This window comes from Oxyura jamaicensis, chromosome 2 (assembly GCF_011077185.1).
Source record: "Oxyura jamaicensis isolate SHBP4307 breed ruddy duck chromosome 2, BPBGC_Ojam_1.0, whole genome shotgun sequence".
Taxonomy (NCBI): Eukaryota; Metazoa; Chordata; class Aves; order Anseriformes; family Anatidae; genus Oxyura; species Oxyura jamaicensis.
This window is the reverse complement of record NC_048894.1, coordinates 43609537-43628869: the sequence shown is the minus strand read 5'-3', so window position 1 is coordinate 43628869 and position 19333 is coordinate 43609537. Positions and strand designations below refer to the sequence as shown.

The 19333-nt window shown below is 41.8% G+C and overlaps 1 protein-coding gene across 4 annotated transcripts in view; it reads left to right on the top strand.

Moving 5' to 3' along the window:
• The window catches only part of TRIM71 (tripartite motif containing 71), a 63529-nt gene that overhangs the window by 22124 nt on the left and 22072 nt on the right, over window positions 1-19333 (top strand). The gene's annotated exons all lie outside the window — the stretch shown is intronic.

Below are 19333 nucleotides of genomic sequence, written 5' to 3'. Positions count from 1 at the left end.
GCTCAGTCTTTATCAAGCAGCAGCATTGATCCAGTGCATGAGCAGAAAATAGTGTTACAACAGAAATCTGTAAGGGTGGGTTTTCCCCCATTCCTCTATTTACATAGGCTTTCTATAAATACGGCCTAAGAATGTAGCTATTAATGATTAGTTGTTAAGTTGTTGTCCTTTATCTTTTAGATTTGTTGCTTGTGTCTGGCACCACAGCTTTTCACCTGTCTTCTAAGTCAACACTTGTTTTGTCTTTTTTGAAACAGGCTTTCATGAACAAATGTAACTTTGGGATAAGGGAAGAATATTAATGTACAGTGTAACTGGGGCTTCTGTTCACTGTAAGGGTCTTTTGACCTGCTTTATTAGTGGGGGCATTGTTCTGGTAAGCCATTCCAGGACCCATCCTGCCAGTCTTCTGCACAGGATTAATCATTTCCTCTTGACCTCCTGCTCTCTTTTCCTAACATGTTGCATTGATCAGAATCCTTAACTCGCAAGTTTGCTCCTGTTTTTTAAAAATGGGAGGAAAAGGAGGGAGGGAAGGAATGCAAAGAAATTAGATATAATGTCTGCTGTTAACATTCTTAGTAAGCTTTTTTCCTTTTTTCTTGACTCCTCCCTTCTTCCCCCAAGAAAAGAAATCCCTTCCTGGTCTGTATTAGCTCCAGATCTCAAGCATCTTGACTGCCTCTGTTTCACTAGAATTATGTTTTCTGAGCATGCAACTTCCTGCAAGATCAGTTTTGGTTATAAAGGTCACAGTTAAACTTCACCTAGCTGAAGCTACACTGCTGATCTACCAGATTAGAGCGCTATGTTAATGTTCCCTATCTGCAGTATTCTACCTGTAGGTAAGCCAGCATCACAAATACTCCATGTAACTTATTTCTCTTTTATTTATGCCAGCAGAGAAGGGCATTAATGAGGTCATATAGGGTACCTCCTAACAGAAAATTCCATGTTTGTTTTTGCTGGCATCTGTTAGGCCTGTAAGGGAGCTGTTGACTTGGATGCAAAGGTCTGCTCCCAGCCAGTCCCAGTTACATCAGTAGCAGGAAGGAATACTTGCTCTGTTCAAATTGACCAAGGGTCTGTCTTCCCCTACTGCCTGTTACCGGTGGCCAAACCAAGCTCCCAGGAGCAGTTCTCTCAAGGCTTAAGACTTCATGGCTGAGCTAGTTTTGTACCACTGTCTGAAGTATTAATGGCAGCTTCACAGAGAGGAGGAGGCTGAAGAAAGCTGGTGTGGTAAAAACAAAGCTCTGCTTCTCATCAGACCTCTTTGTGCAGCTGTAATGTCCAAGGTACTCTTCTACTCTTAGCTCTTGATGTGAAAGCCTGTCAGCCTTTGCTTTTTTCTGAGCAGGAAAGAAGGCACTGTAGGATTTAACACTTTCTGGAAATAAGTCACTTTCTGTGAATAGTGATGCCTGCTGGTAAGCTGTTAAGTTCATGGCCTTGATAAGATCAGTGCAGTGCTAGATGCCAGTGCCACTCCCAGGAGCACCTTGTGCTGCTCAGGACTATGGCAGGATCAGTCATAGCACTCCAGTTTGGCCTCCTCAGGGGAGTGGCTCCAGAAGAAAATGTGACAAAGCATATACCTGAAGATACACTACTGCATGTTGGAAATGAGTGTTAGAAGTGGATCATGAGCTGGGAAGTAACTCAGTGTGGTTCTAATAAAAACAGCCTGTAAACTCTGTCTCTAGTGAAACTGTTACTCCCATGGAGCAAGAGAGGTCAGTGTGACTAGAAAGCCCATCCACTAAGCCCATGGAGTCTGCTGAGGCTGAGACAATAGCCCTGTGTTCCTGAAACTGTGGGGGTTATTAGCTTTTATTAACCATTTGTTTTGGAGGAATCTCTGAATTCCACTTTGGTTCCTGCCCTGAGGTAGGGTTATGGGATCATCCTTCCAGTAAAAAACAACACAACCCAAAAAACCATCTTCTCATTTCCAAACAAGCAACATGCTCGGACCAAGCGAAAAGACCACACTACAAACCCAAAATTTTTTGTTGCTTTGTGTGTATTCACAAAGGAGTTAGAGGTAAGAGGTCCTTTCATGAAAGCAACTCTGTGCAGGAGGAAGTGGGCCTGCTGCCTGCTTGGTAATAGCCCAAGTAAAACAAGCTACCTGCACTGAAGGGGAGTTCAGGCTGATCACTGTGCACAGGAGGTCTGGGGGAGCTGCACTTTTCCCGCTTCTTGCCAAAGGTGTTAAGAGTGTGTGAGTGGAGGGTGCTTTCAGCCATGCCCAAGACTTTGCATTAAATAGTTGGTTTTGGCTGCTGTTGGCCACCACACCCAAACATCCAGGCTATTGTCCCCAGCTTCTGCTGCCTGTTGTTCTCTCCAGCAGCTCCCCGGTATCTGGCTCTAGTGATAAGAGGCACAGTAGCAAAGAGGAACATAGTTACAGAAAGGGGGCCTCTTTGGTTGCCCCTGGCCTAACTCCCACAGGCCCATCTGTCTTCTCCCTGTGCTCTCCTGTAGAAAGCTACAAGGTCCTTTGTAATTTGGTGATAATGGACTGATTCAGCTGAGGAGCGCATGGGGATACTGCATAACATTGTTTCCTTGTCACATGTTATCTTGATGGCCTGTATTGGCAGTCGTTACTCTGTCATCAATCTAAGACAATCTAAGAATTTCCTATTGGCTTTTCTATTTTTTTTTTTTTTTTCAGAGCAACTTCTCTAAGGGTATGCATAGATTATCTTCATCCTTGAGACTGAGTGCTTGAGAAAGTCATATTAGTGGTTCTCTGGGAGGTCCTTGTGGATGGTTTTGAGTTTTAGGGTGTTTTCTCACCCTGTAAACTTGAAATACTAACTTGAAACTAACCGGAAAAACTGACTCCGATCCCTTTGTAGAGATGAGAATGGAGGTGTAATGGATAGCAAATCTTTCTAGTGTAAGCAGAAAAGCTCTTTCGCATAGCAGCCAGAATGGGGCTGAGGTAAGGTCAGGGCAGTCAGTCACCTGGATGACTACCATCTAATTACATTCCCATGGCACTTTCTGTTTAAGACCAAATGGCTGCCTGTAGCATTAGGCTGCTCCTTATGGTCCGGAAGGTATACTTGAGTCCCTGGAGAGCTCTTGGGCATAGATCTGTCTTGTATCTAGCTCAAACAAAAGGACCTTCTCAGGAAAGTCTATAAAGTAGCTGGATTTCATAGTTTTTTTGACAGAACCATAGAATCAGAATGATTTGGGTTGGAAGGGACCTTAAAGATCACCTCATTCCAACCCCCCTGCCATGGGTAGGAACACCTCCCACCAGACCAGGTTGCCCAAAGCCCCATCCAACCTGGCCTTCAGCACCTTCAGGGATGGGGCATCCACAGCTTCTCTGGGCAGCCTGTTCCAGGGCCTCACTGCCCTCAGAGTAAAGAACATCTTCCTTATATCTAATCTAAATTTTACCTCTTAAAAACATTACCACTTGTCCTATCACTACACCCCCTGATGAAGGGTCTGTCACTAGCTTTTCTATAGCCCCATTTAGGCACTGGAAAGCTGCTTCCTCTTCAGGCTCAGCAACTCCAAGTCCCTCAGCCTGTCCTCACAGGTGAGGTGCTCCAGCCCTCTGAGCATCCTTGGGGCCATCCTCTGGACTCTCCAACAGGTCCACATCCTTGTTGTGCTGGGAGCCCCAGAGCTGAATGCAGAGCAGAAGGGGACAATCCCTTCCCTTGGCCTGCTGGCCAAGCTGCTTTTGGTGCAGCCTGGGACACTGTTGGCTTTCTGGGCTGCAAGCGCATGTTGCTGCCTCATGCTGAGCTTCTCATCAACCAATGCCCCTGGGTCCTTTTCTTCCAGGCTGATAAGAAGCTGCATCACAGTATGGTACCCGCTTCCAGAATTACAGTTCTAAAATAGCCATATTATCCAGTCCTAATTTAACATCATTTGACCTCTATATATGAGAGAACAGAACTACAACCTGGAAAGCTAGAAAAGTGGGGAATGGCTACTCTTAGCAAGGCCTTTTCTAGTTTTGTAGCTTTGAGTACTGTACACCCTTCTTATGACCATGGCATGGGAAGGCAGTGCAACAACAGCTATAGGAGTTAATTCTTGTTTAAGCTGTAGCTTGCAGACCTGATGCAAACCTTGCCCTGCCCCTCTTATAAGGAAAGCAGTGGTGGTAGAACCTATCTTCCCTCTAGCAAACAGTGGGTGCATGTTACAGTCGCTTCAAGCATCCTAACATGGTATCTCAGGAGTGGGTTAAACCAGAGTGCTGACCAAGTAAGAATCTCAAATGACCTTTCTCTGAGGTGTCTTGATGAAGTTGTGTCTTCAAGTCTCTGTATAGGAGACATCTGTTGTGTTGTTCTGTCCCTTAAGCTTTACCTGAATTGGGTACCTGCGGAAAGGTTTAAAAGATAAACAGCCCATCTGTAGCTCTTTAATTTACCAGCTGGATGAACTTTGAAGTTGTTTAAGAAATTACTGATATGGTCTTCCTGCGTTCTGTTCTGGTAGGTTTTGTTACTAAAGCAGACTTAAGAAATGTAACAGCAGGTTTGGACAGAACTCTCATTTTCTGTGATGAGCTGTGTGACCTGCATACACAAATCTGTGTTCAGAACCAGTTAATATGCATGCTGTTTGTCTGATAGTGAACCTCTCCTAGAAATAAAGGGTGTGAGCACAGGGGTTGATGTGCCCACCCGTAGTTGCTCAGGTGGTGTGCTTTTCGCATTGGCAGTGAAAATCCTGATTGCAAAAAAAATAAGGTAGCTAGCAGCACAGGGTATATTTTCACTCAAGTCATCAATGCCTACTTGCAGTTTTCTGAAAATATTTCTCCCATGACATTAAGGGTTGTGGATATGATTCAGTCCATGTCTAGAGACACTGCTGTGACTCTTAGGCTCTCATGGGAAGAGCTGGGAGTGGCTAATCCCCTCATGCTGGGGAGAGGGCTGTTTTGTTTGGACAACTTGCTGCTCCCTAAAACAGAGGAAAGCAATAGCTTTTATTATGACAACCATAAGAACTAGGGTTTGGGCTGTGTGGCCCTCTAGACTAAAGTTGATTGATCTTGCTGTAAAACCGCACAGTGTTCTTAAATACGTGTAGACGTATTTTAACAATTGATTGCCTGCAAAGTGTTTTGTATGTGTGTGGGCACGTGCTCAGCTGCTAATGGAGAATCAAATATGCTTTTCAAACATACCTCGGTGTGTCAGAAACCGCTTTTAATACCTGTGCTGCCCTTTGCCAAGCAGCAGTAGCACCAACCCCATTCTAGGAGCTTGGAAGCTGAGCATGCACAGCCTTGGTGTTCAGAGAGGCTGTGTGGAAGGACGGGGTTGGGAACTCTTACCAGAGGGGGCAGTAGCAGATAAAATTTTAGGTCTTGGACACTAGAGAGAGATGATAGCCTTTGTTTCTATCTTTGCTACCTCAGCTGTGTTAAATGAAGTGTTCCAGGTCTTTAGTCCAAAGAACCATGATTGGCCACAAATGTATTGCTTAAAAATACATAACCAAGTAAATGACTTGAAACTGTGACTTCTGAACTTAAATCATTCCAGGAAAGAAATGCAACATTCTGATATTCTCTAAAATGTATTAATTGCAGTTTAAATTTCTCCTTGCTCACCCTACTAGATGAATAGAAGTTACTTGAATGATTCAAATGCTTGAGTGTCTTTGCCTTAAAGTTTGATAACTTTATAATTGCATTTACAGCTTAGCAGATATTTTTATTTTTTATTTATATATATATATATATATTTTTTTTTTTTTTCTGGAGAGATTGAAGAGTTTGTTTAATCTTTGCCTGCAAGACCTAAACTCCTTTCCACCCCCACCCCTCTCAAGGATAATATTCCACTGTGCCAGATTGCCCATATTGCCACCAGAAAATTGCTTGGACCACTTCTTACAAAATCAAAGGTCAACTCCATGCCTTGGTGGCAGCTGGGAAACTAATGATTTAATGCTGCTTTGACCTTTGGCTTCCTAGTCCGTTTGAGCCTGACCCAATGTTTTAATTTTCCAATACTGCTGGGCAGTTGGCTTTTGTCTGTTTCCAGATGTAACTTGCATATTGAGGCCTGTTACTGAAGTGAGAACAAAACAACAAAACATCTTAGCCTAAAAGGGGAAGGAAAAATAACAGCACCTAAGTTCTTTTAAACTACAAAATACAGCTGCCTAGGGAGGCTTGATGTTGCTGGCTGTAGAAGAGTTGGGTTTATCATAACAAAATGTGAATATTTGTCCAGGGTTTGCATCTAGACCAAAAGCATTTTAACTGCAGTCTCTAAAAAGCCATTTTTTACAGGTCTGTAAAAGGTAACAATAAAAACAGTAGCTCTTTCCCATTCTGTTCTCAGTCTCTTCAAATCGTTTTTTCTTCATGATATTTATTGGAAGAAAAATCAATGTTTGATCTGATAGTGGGAAACATGAGAAACTAACCAGTTGGCTCATGAAAACGTGTGTGCTGCTTTTTGATGGGGGGAAAGTGTGAAGTGAGATAGAAGGCAGTGATGACTTTGCTTTTACTGATTAGGAATTTCCTTTTTTCAAAGCACGGCGATGCTTGATCAAGTATCAGTACTTTGTCATGGATTTCTGCTGTATATGGGTAGGTGAAAATTGCACTGTTTCTCTACAACCACCGCACTGGGCAGAGTTTGAATTTGCTATTAATGGTGTGATAATGTTGGGGAAAGTACCCTGAAGTGACCGGTCTTTTAATGAAGAGTAATTTGCATATGCATCGGTACTTGAGAGGAATTTTTCCAAGCATTCAGCAATCCGTTTTGCCTGACCCGGCTGCCCGTCAGGTACCAGGACTTGCTTCTTGCCTGAACTTACAGCACAGCTTTCGGCTTTCAGAGGTCGGTTCGTACCCGGCCTTGTGTGTGAGAGGTTAGTTTTGCAGAGCAGATGGGCTCCTAAAACTTTTATGGTCTCCAGTCAAATCACCTCAAGCTGTAATCTCATTAAATCCTAAGTGAATCAGTGGTCTGGTTATTACTTGAAAGGGGAGTTACAGGAAGCGATGTTCCTGATGCAGTAGGTCTGTCTTGGTACTAAGCTACCAGAGGTACTTGCCTGTGTGTGTGGCTCTTAAAGTTGCTCCATTACTTTGATTACAGTGAAGGTGGTATGCAGGGTGCAGCAAGTTAACCTCTTGGTAGGGGACAAAGGTAGAGCCGCAGCATTTCCTGAAATCCCTATTGTGGGCATCTGTTAATTTACAGAGTTTAAGTTCTCCCCCGCACTTCTGATCACACCCCCCCTTTACACTGTCCCAGTAAGCCTTTTGTCTTAAATTAACCTCAGAATTGACTGAGGAATCACAGCAGTGCGCTTAATGCACACAGTTGCTGTGAAAGAGCTGCGTGAGGACCCTGTCAAAAAACCCTGGAGCTTTCCCTTCCTCCTTTCTTTCATCTGCATGTTGTCTTTGGGAGTTCCTGTGCTAGACTTGATTAAACAGATGAGTGGGCTAAAGCAGAGGAAGGCAGGTAGCTTCCCTGAGAGTCTTTTAACACCAAGCAGACTTAATTTAGTAAATTAATTTACCTGTGCTTGGAAATGTGGTTAAACACATTTAGTTCTTCTGCTAGGATTGCAGAAAATCTTTGACAAAATCTAATCTATCCCCTGAAAGTTTCTTTTTAGCAGGCAAGGGACATGTAGGGCTAGCTTGGCAATACACTAAAAAAAATAATAATCCTGGCTTCTGCTTAACTTGTGTTTTATAAATTGATGCATTTATCAAAATCTTTCTAACTGAATGTCAGCAATGTCTGGCCGTAACGCATGATGTGTGTACGTGAGCACTCGTAAAGGCTTCCTGCTGATTGTGCTCAGTTTATAAAAAATATTCTGCATTGCCTACCTGGTTCTCACCTAGGACAAAACCCTACTTTGTATAAACCCAGTCTTTTGGTGAAACTGTGTACCCCAAATGCAGTTGAACTCCTGGTGCTTGTCAGCAATAGCAGATTTGACATAATGTGGATGCTGCACTTCTACATCCTTGCTTCATAGGAAAGGGCTCTACCTTAACAGTACGTTATATAACAAGTCAGTGCCACTTTAGTCACAACATAACTTTTTTGTAGTTAAGTTCTACTGCCTTTGTTCACTTCCCAGGCTTGAGCAAGGAGTTAACTGTGTCAGTTATCCCTTCTCCCCTCTTCCTTTGAGTCACATCTGACTCTCCCGCCTAGTTCTGCCTGGATAGCTTTTCTTTTGTTTTTACTGTTGCCTATTGAACAAACCTTCTGTATTTACATTCATCCTGATTTAAAGCTCAAACAAGGCTACAGTTGAAGTTTAGATAAGGTTAACTTGCCTGCACAATACAGAAGCAATCTAAAGCTGGTAAGTGTTATGTGGAACAGCTGATGTTGCTATTGAGAAGGTCGATGCTTTCACTTAAGGTTTCAAAGTACTTAAGCATTTTAGAAAACCAAAATGCTTTCCAATTCTTAGTCTGATGTATATTGCTGAAGCATGCCAGGGTTGGCCCCAAACCTGTTTTAGCTTGGTTAGGACAAAACTATAATGCTCTATAACAATTAATTTGGCAGCATTGTGAACATATATACTGCATACTACACTACATACTTGACCCATGGGAGCCTCATGGAATGGGTTAAAAATAGTGTGTGAATCATAACTTAAACCTTGAGTGGGACAGAGGCTTGTCTTTGGTCTCCCCAAACCAAACATACTACTCAGTAACCGTATCTGTGACACAATGACAAAATACAATTAGTTTACTGTTTGTAAGCACTTCAATTCAAATCTACTCTGTAGTTTTGAGGGAGTTATTCTGCTTTCCTTCCATTGTTTAATTATATTCACCCTGGGATGCATCTCTTCCCTCATCTCCCAAATTCAAAAAGAAAGCATTATTAATTTTCTCTATGAGGGAAATAGCTATTATAGTAGGACAAATAAAAATAAAATTGCAGTTCTTACTTCCTGTCCTTCTGTCATAGTTATCTCTTTATTTTTTTTTAAAAAAAGAAAAAGCTTGGAGGGGGGGGAAGGGAAGCCATAGGATTTGAACTTGTTTGTTCCTGTATTTCACCAATTTAGAAAGAAGAGTAGGGCAGGTAAGTGATTAATTTAGAGCTCTGAAACTTCTGAGGTCTTGCTTCTGCTCTGTCACTGGAGAGACAAGCAGCTAGAGGAATATAAAGACGTACTTGAATTCTCTATCAAGGCTTGTCTGAAGCCTTCAGAAAGAAATATGTTGAATTCTGTGTTAACAGCTTGTAAACAAAGGTTTCGGTTCTTACAGTTCTGTAATGGAGATAAAATTATTCTGAGTAAACACATCTGCCTTCTAGGAACAGATCTACTTATTCTTAGATCTGTTTTTCTTTTATGATTTACAGTACCTTTTTGGCAGCAACTGCAGAGCCGTGTCATTATATGATAGATGGACAAGAATTTACTCATTCACTCACAAGGGATTAAAGAGTAACCTGCAGTAATGTTTGTTATATGATTATTGAAATGCCCTGTGGCTGTTAAGACAGCTAGGTCTTCCAAAACAAACACTAAATACTAGAGTTCATTTGGAAGTAATAGTGCACCAGCACCCAAAGGATAATGCTTTTAGGAGGAGTCTTTCATAAAACGTGATTGTATAATCCTCTCTAAAATTAAGGGGAATTGTAACAAGCATACTAATCTGATAAATTTGGTCTTGGCATTCTACTACTAGCAGCAAAGCTTTGATCCTCAAGTTCAACATCACTTCTCTGGATAAGATATGCAGACATATGTGCCAAGTCATATGCTGAGAGCAAATAATGATTATTTTGACATGGATGGTACAATTAGATGGTATTAGCCGAGGAACCCCGATATGGTGCCTATATAATATGCTGTTAGAAGCTACTGCCTGACTCTACGACTCACCACTTTTTTCTTTCAATGCAGTCCAAATTTGTTTTTGCTTAATTAAGTTTCCTCATTTATGAGGAATCCCAACCAAAACCTCAACATGTTGTAATCTTTCTTCCTGCTCTGAAACATGTGTACGTAAGCTAGTAAAGTTTTTACACTTGCATATTTTTAGTGTGCGCATTTGGGAGGATGATGGTGGAGAGGGAGAGACTGAATGCCTTTAAAGAAGATTTCTTCCAAATGTTCATGTTAGCAATTTTTAGGTCTCAGCAAAGAACAGTAAGTTTCTTCAAAGACCTCATCCAATAAGGACTTCTTGTATGTGGGTATAGTTATAAAAATAATGATTGGGACAGTGTGAGGCAAGAGGAGCAGAGAAAGCAAAGAACAGAGGAGTGGGGCAATTCAGTGCTGCCTTTGTGCTTTCCACAAAACCTGTTCCACATAAGCAGTAACTAAAAACATTGCAGTATAAAACACTTGGAATGGGTTTATATGTCAATTTTCCCAGACAAGTCTTGCCTGTATTTCCTAATAAAAGGCTACAGTTGGTCATATTTTCTTCAACCTGAGTTTGATGTGCATATGGCACTTAGAGGTAACTGGACTTGTTTAATAGGCATGGATTGTTTCACAATTAAAGAAAAAAATTAACAGCTCCTGCTGTGTGTGAGTCCAGTACCATGGCCATTCTTGTTACAGCTTTCCTCTAAAGATAGCAGAGCTGGAAGGCAGAAGTAGGAGGAACAGCCAAATTGCTGTCTCCCATCAGGTGTCCAACCTGTAGTAGCACACAATGCCTAATGCTGGGGGGAAGAAGAGAAGGGTGAGACTTTCCCTTCCCTTGTCCACCTCAAACATGTGCACACTTGGCCAACCAGGCAGTTTCTCCCTGAGAATGTGAGAGGCAGGAGGAATTCCTTCTTAATATCCAGGTGATCAGCTTATGCCCTAAAGCATAAATCAGTAGTGCTGTTCTTTGTTTTTTACTCAGCACAGCTTAAACTGTCATAGGGTAGCAACAGAGTGCTGTTTGTAAATTTAAGCTGATGGAGGTATTTCTTGTATATGCAAAAGTGTTTGAGTCTTACCACAAGGCGTCATTGCAAGCAGCCTAATCCCTTCAGTAATTGCTATCTCTGTAGTGATATTAGCTTGCATAATGCTAGGTAAATCTGTTGGAGAGCTGATAGTGGAAAAGGGGGAAGGGACAGTGTTGTCCACAAGTATGTGGGCTGATACTGCCTACAAGGCTGTTACTCTTAGCAGAGTTTAGTAGTGGTGGTGTTAGATAGCAGAATTGCTTCATTTTGCTAAATTTGTATCAGCAGTCCACTTTGTTAAAATGGCTTTGAGATTAGCTAGCCTAAAAGTGGATGCATTTTTCCTTCCATCCTAGCACAAATCCTCCTTTTAAAAAAGCAGAAATGCTTTTTTGAAATCTATAGAGATTGCATAACATTATTAAAAATATTTTTAAAGAAATTGGAACAGACAAATCTCCCTCCAATTGGGGGAGAGAAATTTCAAGACCAAAAATTAGGTTGATACTTAAATTTTTATGGAAATGTCTCATCTCTGAAATGTTACTTTTGATATCTGTTCTGTCCTAGTTGTTTTGACTCTGGGTTCCCTTGCTCACCATTGCCACAGAAGCGAAGAGGGGATCCGCTAGACTATAAAGCCACAAAGTAGGCTAAGAATTGAACTGGAGATGGGAGTTTATAGTTGCATAGTGTTCTAGTATTCTATAGCTGCTGTAGTTTGAGTTAAAGGTTAAATTCATGTGGTGTTTAAACAGTTCGATTTTTCCAATATGCACTGCAATATTCTCTTGCAACAAACACTAGATGCTGTTGTTGAAGTGTTACAGTGTGAAAGAGCACAAATTTGTGTTCTAAATGCTTTTCTGAATCAAGACTCCTAGTACTGCTCCTTTTAAAAACAAAACCACCACAAAACTGGTGTGGATCTCTGTCAGTATTTTTAAAAAATAAAAAACCTGCAAAGCCACAGTTTCTCTGGATAAATGTTCTTTTCCCTCAGCTAGTTTCCTCAACTCCCTAACAACTGAGCATTATGAAATTAAGATGTCTAGCCTGGTAAGTTCTCTGCCATGTGTGCCCACCCCCCCCAGTGAAGCCCACTAAAAATATTAATGGGAATCTGTTGTGTAAATAAGACTTAGCTCACCAAATAATTTTCTTAGGTAGCAGTGGTTTGACTACAGGCTTGCTCTGTAAGAAAATCCTGCAAAAGGCCTGTTTGTGCTGGGACTGGGAAACTGCTCTGGCAAACTGTGCACAGTCCATCAGCTTAAGATGCTCCCCAATTGGCTTGTCACCTGCATGAGGATGAGCTGGCCTTTGAAGGAAAGCTGGGAACTTCGGAGTTTGTAGTCTTATTTCTCCCATCAAATTAAAAGGGGTAAGGTGTTCCTCCAGTATGTTAAGAGACAAAGCTTCTACCTATTTGTTTGGAAGGCATATAAATAATAGCATCTTTGCTGTCAGCCTGTACATAATGGCCAACAGCTGCCAAGGACCTAATGGAGGTAGTGTTCTCTGTAAGGCAAGGAGCAGGGCAGAGCTGAGGAACACAGATGTGAAGGGGTGAGGACTCTACTGATGTTACCCACAGGTAAGGAAGTGGGAGTTCCTGCATATCTTGACTCCTATTTCTAGCTCTTCCTGGGCATGGAAGAAAACTTTGAAAGGCTCTGATGTTGAGCCGTTTGTGAAAAGAGGAAAATGTGCTAAAGAAGCTCATAGGGATGTAGAGATTTATTGTTTTTTTTTATTATTTTTTTTTAAAAAAAAAAAAGCTTCATGTGTGATAGGAAAACATCAATTGTCAATCCATTGCAGCTTAAAGCATCCCTGAAATCATGGGCAAGCTTTGGCAGAGAACAAGGCTCTCCTTTCAGAGAGCTGAGGAGGCAGGGATGCTGAGTGAGTGACCTGTAGGGACTCATGACAGTGGCTTGGACAAAACGGCCTTGAAGTGGAACTGGGTCCTGACCCACTCTAATATCTGCGTCCACAGCAGGCTATTAACGTGCTTCCTTGAACTGTTGAATATTTAGATCCGCCCACTGTCCTCTGTGCCAAGACCACCCTGCTGCTACTCGTGTCATGTAGATTTGGCATAGAAGCTGCATTTAAACAGCTAATGAGTTGCATGCTGAAGCACAGGCTGGTCTCCCCTATTGAAAGCTCTAAAAGAGCTGACTTATCACTGGCTGCATAATCTACTAGCTATTGATACTATTGCATTTGCCCACAGACTGGTTACTTTACCCACTTTACTGTTGAAGCAGATGCTGTGACTTTTTTAAGACAAAAGAAAAGGAGTTTCCTTACCCCAAACAATTTCTTCAGAAGAAAATTCTGGAATGTAGATTTAGTGTTACACAGCGATAACCCACTGTGATAATTGTACCCGTGCCACTCAGTATTAATACTAGAACAACATTAAGCCTAGCTTATTTAGGAAGAATTGGAGCAAGGAGTTTAAGGTGGATGTGAAATGTTGTTTCCAGTCTATCCATGACCACAATCTCAGAGGCAGTATGTTGGATCAGACGTCCCAGTTAACCTGCATCCAGAGCTTTAAAGGAAGCTAGTTGATGAGATGTTAATCTCCAAATGCCAGGCAGATAGTAGGCAAGTGGTGTGATGCTGTCCATGTTTGGTGCGGATGAGGGGGGTCCTGCAGCTGGCAGAGGTGCTGCTGTGAGGTGCTTAGGGTGCTGAGGTTCCAGGGCTTCAGGCGGGTGGCAATAACTAAGTTCTAGCTGTAAGATTTCTGTCCAAAACACTGGATTCAGTTTCGTAGCATGCTGGAGCCAGAGGATCCTTTTAACTGGCTTTGCCAAGGGCGTGATTTCCTGTCTCCTAGTGCAGACTGTGACACTGAGGATGTGCCCTTCAAAGTGGAACTTGGTTGTCGCTTCTAACCCAAATCCCTTTCAGTTTGCAAATGCTGCTTTCCACCACAAAGATGACTTACATGCTCTTTGCTTACTCCCAGCTGACTGTTAATGCCAACTGGATTTTTCTGACCTTGATTAGTGGAACTATGCATCTTCCAAAAAACCTTCTGCTTTTTAATGTAGGTGATTTGACTGACCAACGTTTGTCACATCAGCTCTCTCTAAAAATGCAGCTGCTTTTACTGGCTTCATGACACAATAGCAAGACTGGAAAAGGTAAAAATTATGAAGTGTAAGGGCATGGCAGTATGTTTGGTTTTAAAAACCAGTTTTAGTTTGTCAGACTCAATTCTGGTTAGCTAGTGTTCACAAAATCTGGTTAGCTAGTGTTCATGTGGTCAGATTGAATAAAACAGTTTCTGAAACTAGTTTTCTGCTGCTTGTAAAGATCGCCACATCTCTTAAGTGAGATGGAAGGAGCGAGAGGTGAAGGCGGGGGGGAAGGTAAAGGAGAATGCAGGAGGTACAGGGCTTCCTCTTACAGCAACCGCCAGCTACGAGGGCAGTTTAATTGTAGGGTGAAACAACAGCCCTGAGCTGCGGCTCCACACCGGGAGGAGTGCTGGTTAGGCAGGGCTGGGTCTTGCCCCTTCCTGTGCTGGGCCATGAGAGCTACCTGTGTGTTTGTTCACTATCATGTGGTTGTTCATTCACTGGTACATGTGTATCACATTTTAAAACATCTCTGAAAACTAAATATCCCAAATACAGTGGGGAATGAGCAAGTTATTTGATAGGCTAATCTTCAGTATTTATATTTAGTATTCAAATTTCAGGGGTTATTAGTAGAGAAAGTACCTAAAATGCTACTCTGGTGGTGTGAAAAAAGCTAATTGTTGCAATTGTTGCAAGTCCATTCTCAAAAGTTGCCTTTAAAATGGGAGCTAAGAACCAGGTTTGTGCAGTGTGAACAATATTAATTCTTTCCACTTAAACTCCACAGCAATTGTCTGCATCAGGCTCTGATCCAGTTCTCCTGAGTGATGTATTTATGCTGTTAAAGTCCGTGTATGTTTATATTATATATATATATGTATTTATGTATGCTGCTTGAATGATGTGGGGAAGCAATTTTTTCTAGATCTTCTGAAAAAAGCAGTGGAAGAGAAGGACTGAAACTCACTGGAACACGAGTTTATATGAAATCCATAATGCTCAAAGCCTCATATAGTACCTAACAAAGCTGCTGGTGTTTGAGTTATTGTCAAGGGAATTAAATAATAAAACACCTTTACTAATGGAAAATTTCAGACTGGCGACTTTTTCCAAAAGGTAAAACCAAGAGTCTACTGTTTTGTCTGTGGGGTTTTTTGTTTAAGATTACAGGCTAGCTTTCAGAGCATCAGACTTCATTTGTGTTTTAATACATAGCCTCATGTGTTGCTGCCTTGTGCTAATTCCTAACACTGGAGGCTTAAAGAAAATCTTGTCAGGGCTCTGAAATGTCATGACGGCATGTTTTGTGCAATGCAGCTACGTTCCACATGTTTTACCGACAGTTGTGTGCATACATGCTCTTACGGGCTCTAAAATGAGAGAAATCCAGTGTTTGCAAGCTGGGGGATGAACGGCACCGGCAGGATCGCTGAGAGGCCGCTTATTTAAATGCAGGTTAAGGATAAGCCTCCTCAACTGCTGTTTTTGCTGCATTTTCTTCTGTCCCGGTGCCTACTACATTCCACTGCTTTTGTCTGGCCTTGGTATTTGGGAAATTTTGGTGAGGGCTGGAAGGTGGGGGTGGGGGGGCGCGCTGGAAGCTGGTCAGCAGCGAGGAGAGGAGCGCTGGTGTGGGAATTGTGGAGTGGGGTCAGGGTTTAACTTTAGTGGCCATTCATCAGATGATGATTGATTGCTGTGCAGTCCCAGGGGACGTTTAACAACATCTCCGCCCATCCCCCTGCCCCCTTTGAAAGCAGATGGACCAAAAAATGGGGAGAGCGACACCCAGGAATTCCTGCTGTTGTAAAATGTTTTTACGGTGCACTGTACAGCCTTTCCTGAAGCAATCACATTTATGGCCTTGCTGTTGTATTTCTTGGGCTGCTGTGGCTGTAAAAGATGAATAGCCCTGTAATATGGTTCACTGATTCTGTTTAAATTGAAGTAGGCTCCCTTTATTGTTTTGTGTCTAAAATTGTGTGCCACCAATTCAGGAAATATTTCCTGTTTGGGAAATAATCAACCCATAGCTGATTTATTTTAAAATAAATCACTTTTAACTATCTCTGAAACTATTCTGCTTTTGCTTCTGACTTTTATCTCTTCATTTAATTTTGATGGAACTCTAAAATACTATTTAATGTAACAAAACAGCTCTTTTAAAATATACTAAACTTGCTTATGCATCTTTTCTTACTGGAAAGCTTTACTAAGATGAGTGTCTAAAGGTAAGTTTTCTCCTAAAACCAATCATGGTTTTATGTAGTTATATAGTAGAAGAAGAAGGAAAAAAAAAATAATAAAAAAAAAACAAACAACTAGCACAATTCAGAAATTCTTTGAAAGCAATCCATTTCAGCTTTCTCCTTGCTTATTTCCTTCCTATCAGAACACTGGTGTGTTAGAGAAAAAAAGTATGGTTGAAGACTTCACTCTCAAAATGTTTTCATACAATCAGGAAAATGTTGAAATTAACAGGGCGATAGCTGATTAGTTTAGATCTCTTTACTTAGCTTGCTTAGTGTTGTCTCTGCTTCTTCAGGTGGAGGGGGGGATTTTTCATCTTTCCTTTAAGAGCTGTTTCCCAGGCTGTGTGTCATAAGCAGATCCTGTTTTGGAGCACTTGGCTGTACTCTTCCCTTCCACTACCTCCACCCATCCACAGTTCAAGACTCTTCTTGTTGTTTTAAAGGCAGTGATCTGGACATAGAAGGAGCTGTATGTTGCTGTATTAACAGCGCAAGTGAAATTCAGGGTGGCCCTGCTGCTGAGATAGGCAGAAGGGGGAGGCTCTGTCAGCTTCTAGGCACACCACAAATGCGTTGAGGTTGAAATGAGAGCAGATTCCTGTATCGTCCTAATACCAATATCAAGAAAATACAAAATCACTATACTGGTTTTTGGATAGGTTGCTTGTTTGTGTTTTTTTGCTTTTTGCTTTTCTCCCCCTTCTACTTAGAAGCATGTATAGAAGCTTTACCGAACAGTACCCAACCTCTGTTCTGTGACCTAGGGACTGGGATGCGAAAAGACTTGAGTATAGCAATAAGTGAGCGGCTGTGGATGTGGGCATAGACAAACTGGATGCTGTGCTCCGAGCTCTGTTGGTCTGACTGGCACAGATCCCCCTTTGCCCTGCACAGCTGAGTTACTTCCCAATTTAACTCTGGATTGCTGTGAGCCCTACTACTTGGTAGAGCCAATGTACATCCTATTGGGTGCTCCTGTTCTTCTCTCATTTGGGGTTGGTGTATCCAGAGGGGAGTTTCTGGGCAGTTCCAGGTTCATCTAGGAGTTGAGGGACAATTCCAGTCTTTGGGTGACCAGCTTCATTCCCCACTGAGTGCCCTAGGGATATTAGGCAATTATTCTTTCTCACACGTGTATTTAAGAACTGTTTTAAATAACAGTATACCGATGGAGATCAGTCCATCAGTCTGCTTCTTCCCCTTCTCTTTACCTAAGCTTGTTAACTCCTTTGCTCCCAGGTTTAAATCTAAGTAACTTCACTGTTTTCTATTTACAAATCTTCTATTTACAAAGAAACAAACAGGAAGCTTTGTCAATGACTTTGTAGTGTTTACCCAAAATACTTTAACCCACATCCTACATAATCTGCACACTTCTGAAATTAAATTATGGCTCTTGTCACTCTTCATTCTAAATTGAAGAGGGATGTTTTCCACCACATGATGATGGGTGGCAAGAGGCAACTGTAAATGTTAAATTGTGTTTCTCCTTGGCTTGAACAGCAGGATGATTCTTTGCAGTGGACACCGTCACCTTACAGGAATGCCTGGCTGGCAGGACAGGTCTGTGGTGTTTACCCTCACTTTTGCTTCTGGTGTTGCCTACTTTGGAGGGCTCACGACAGATTTAACTTGCTTTCGGACTTCTGTTCATATGGTCACCATTTTCCTTTCAGCTGCTCTGCTTGATTGAGGCCCCAAATCCCTCTTGTATGTTTTTAAAGTATATCGGATTCATATGACTTAACTTGATACCCTGTCTTGGTTTTCATTCTCTCTCAACTTCTCAGTTGCTTAAGTGGAGTCATTCAGCAACATGTAATAAACATTCCCTGTAATTTCAACAGCAAAATTACAGAACGGCATGAGCAAGTGAACATTGTATACAGATTTAGACAACCGCAGTGTAAAGACAAGGAACCCTGTAGTTGAGGAAGATGTATATAGAAAAATGCATTCCAGAACCAAGGCGGCTTTTACATCCTTAAAAAAGACAGGATCTGAGACACTGCTTAAGGGTTTAGTACTTGAACAGAAGCAAAACAAAGTCTGTTCCAATTTCCCTACAGCAAAACTTAACTTTCAAGAAAGGGGTTTTAGTAAAATGTGACACGTGCACAAATGCACACATACCCCTTTGAGAAATTAATCCATATACCACTTCAGCTGTTGCACTTACAGGAGCTTAAAATGGCAGTTCGTGCAACACAGGAAATCTGAGGGAATCACCTGTCCCCCTTCCCCCTTTCTTTTGTGGGAGAAGGGAAACGGGGATGTCATGCGCTGTATCGCAGGCTGTTAGCTGGAGTCAGAGGGGCTGGATGACAGCTGTGAGGAGACAGGCATATCGAATACTTGCCCAGGCTTTGTTCTACTCTTGCTGCCTTTTGTGAGGTAGACCTTAAATAGCTGGTGATGGAAAAATTATTTGTCCTCTACAGTGGCAAATAATGTTTTGTAGTGGTTTTCTGACTCTTCTGTGGTAGCCACATTTTTCTAACACCACTCTATTCAAAGTCTTACTCTTAGCTACATACCCTTTCTTAGAGACTTTCTTGTGTTGAAGCTTTGTATTCCCTTACTTGCATCTTTGGAAACAAACCAGCTGATCTGTTTTCTTCTAAGAAAACTGTTCTATGGAAGATGCTATTTTTGTGTGCTACTTCCCTCTACTGGATGGAATGGAAACTGTTATGGCTGGTGAATGGATCCAACCATTAGGCTGGGCTGATGTCTTCTGTAAGGCTTTCATTGTGAATTGAAAATACTTTTAAGTGCTTTGTGAGTGGAATGGGATTTAGTTATTACGCTGAGTTCCCTGTAACGTAAAAATGCTCTGGGCATGCTACTGTCTTGTCTTGTTCTCCAACTCAAGTATCTCCAAGTATCATTAGTATAGAAATGCTGTGGCAGAGTTTTGTTGCTTTGCAGTTGGGAGTGGTAGGAGGGAGTTCTGCCTAATACTGTCACTGCCCTAAATAAGCATAAGTGGTTTACGTGTTTTGAGAAAACTGAATGGTTC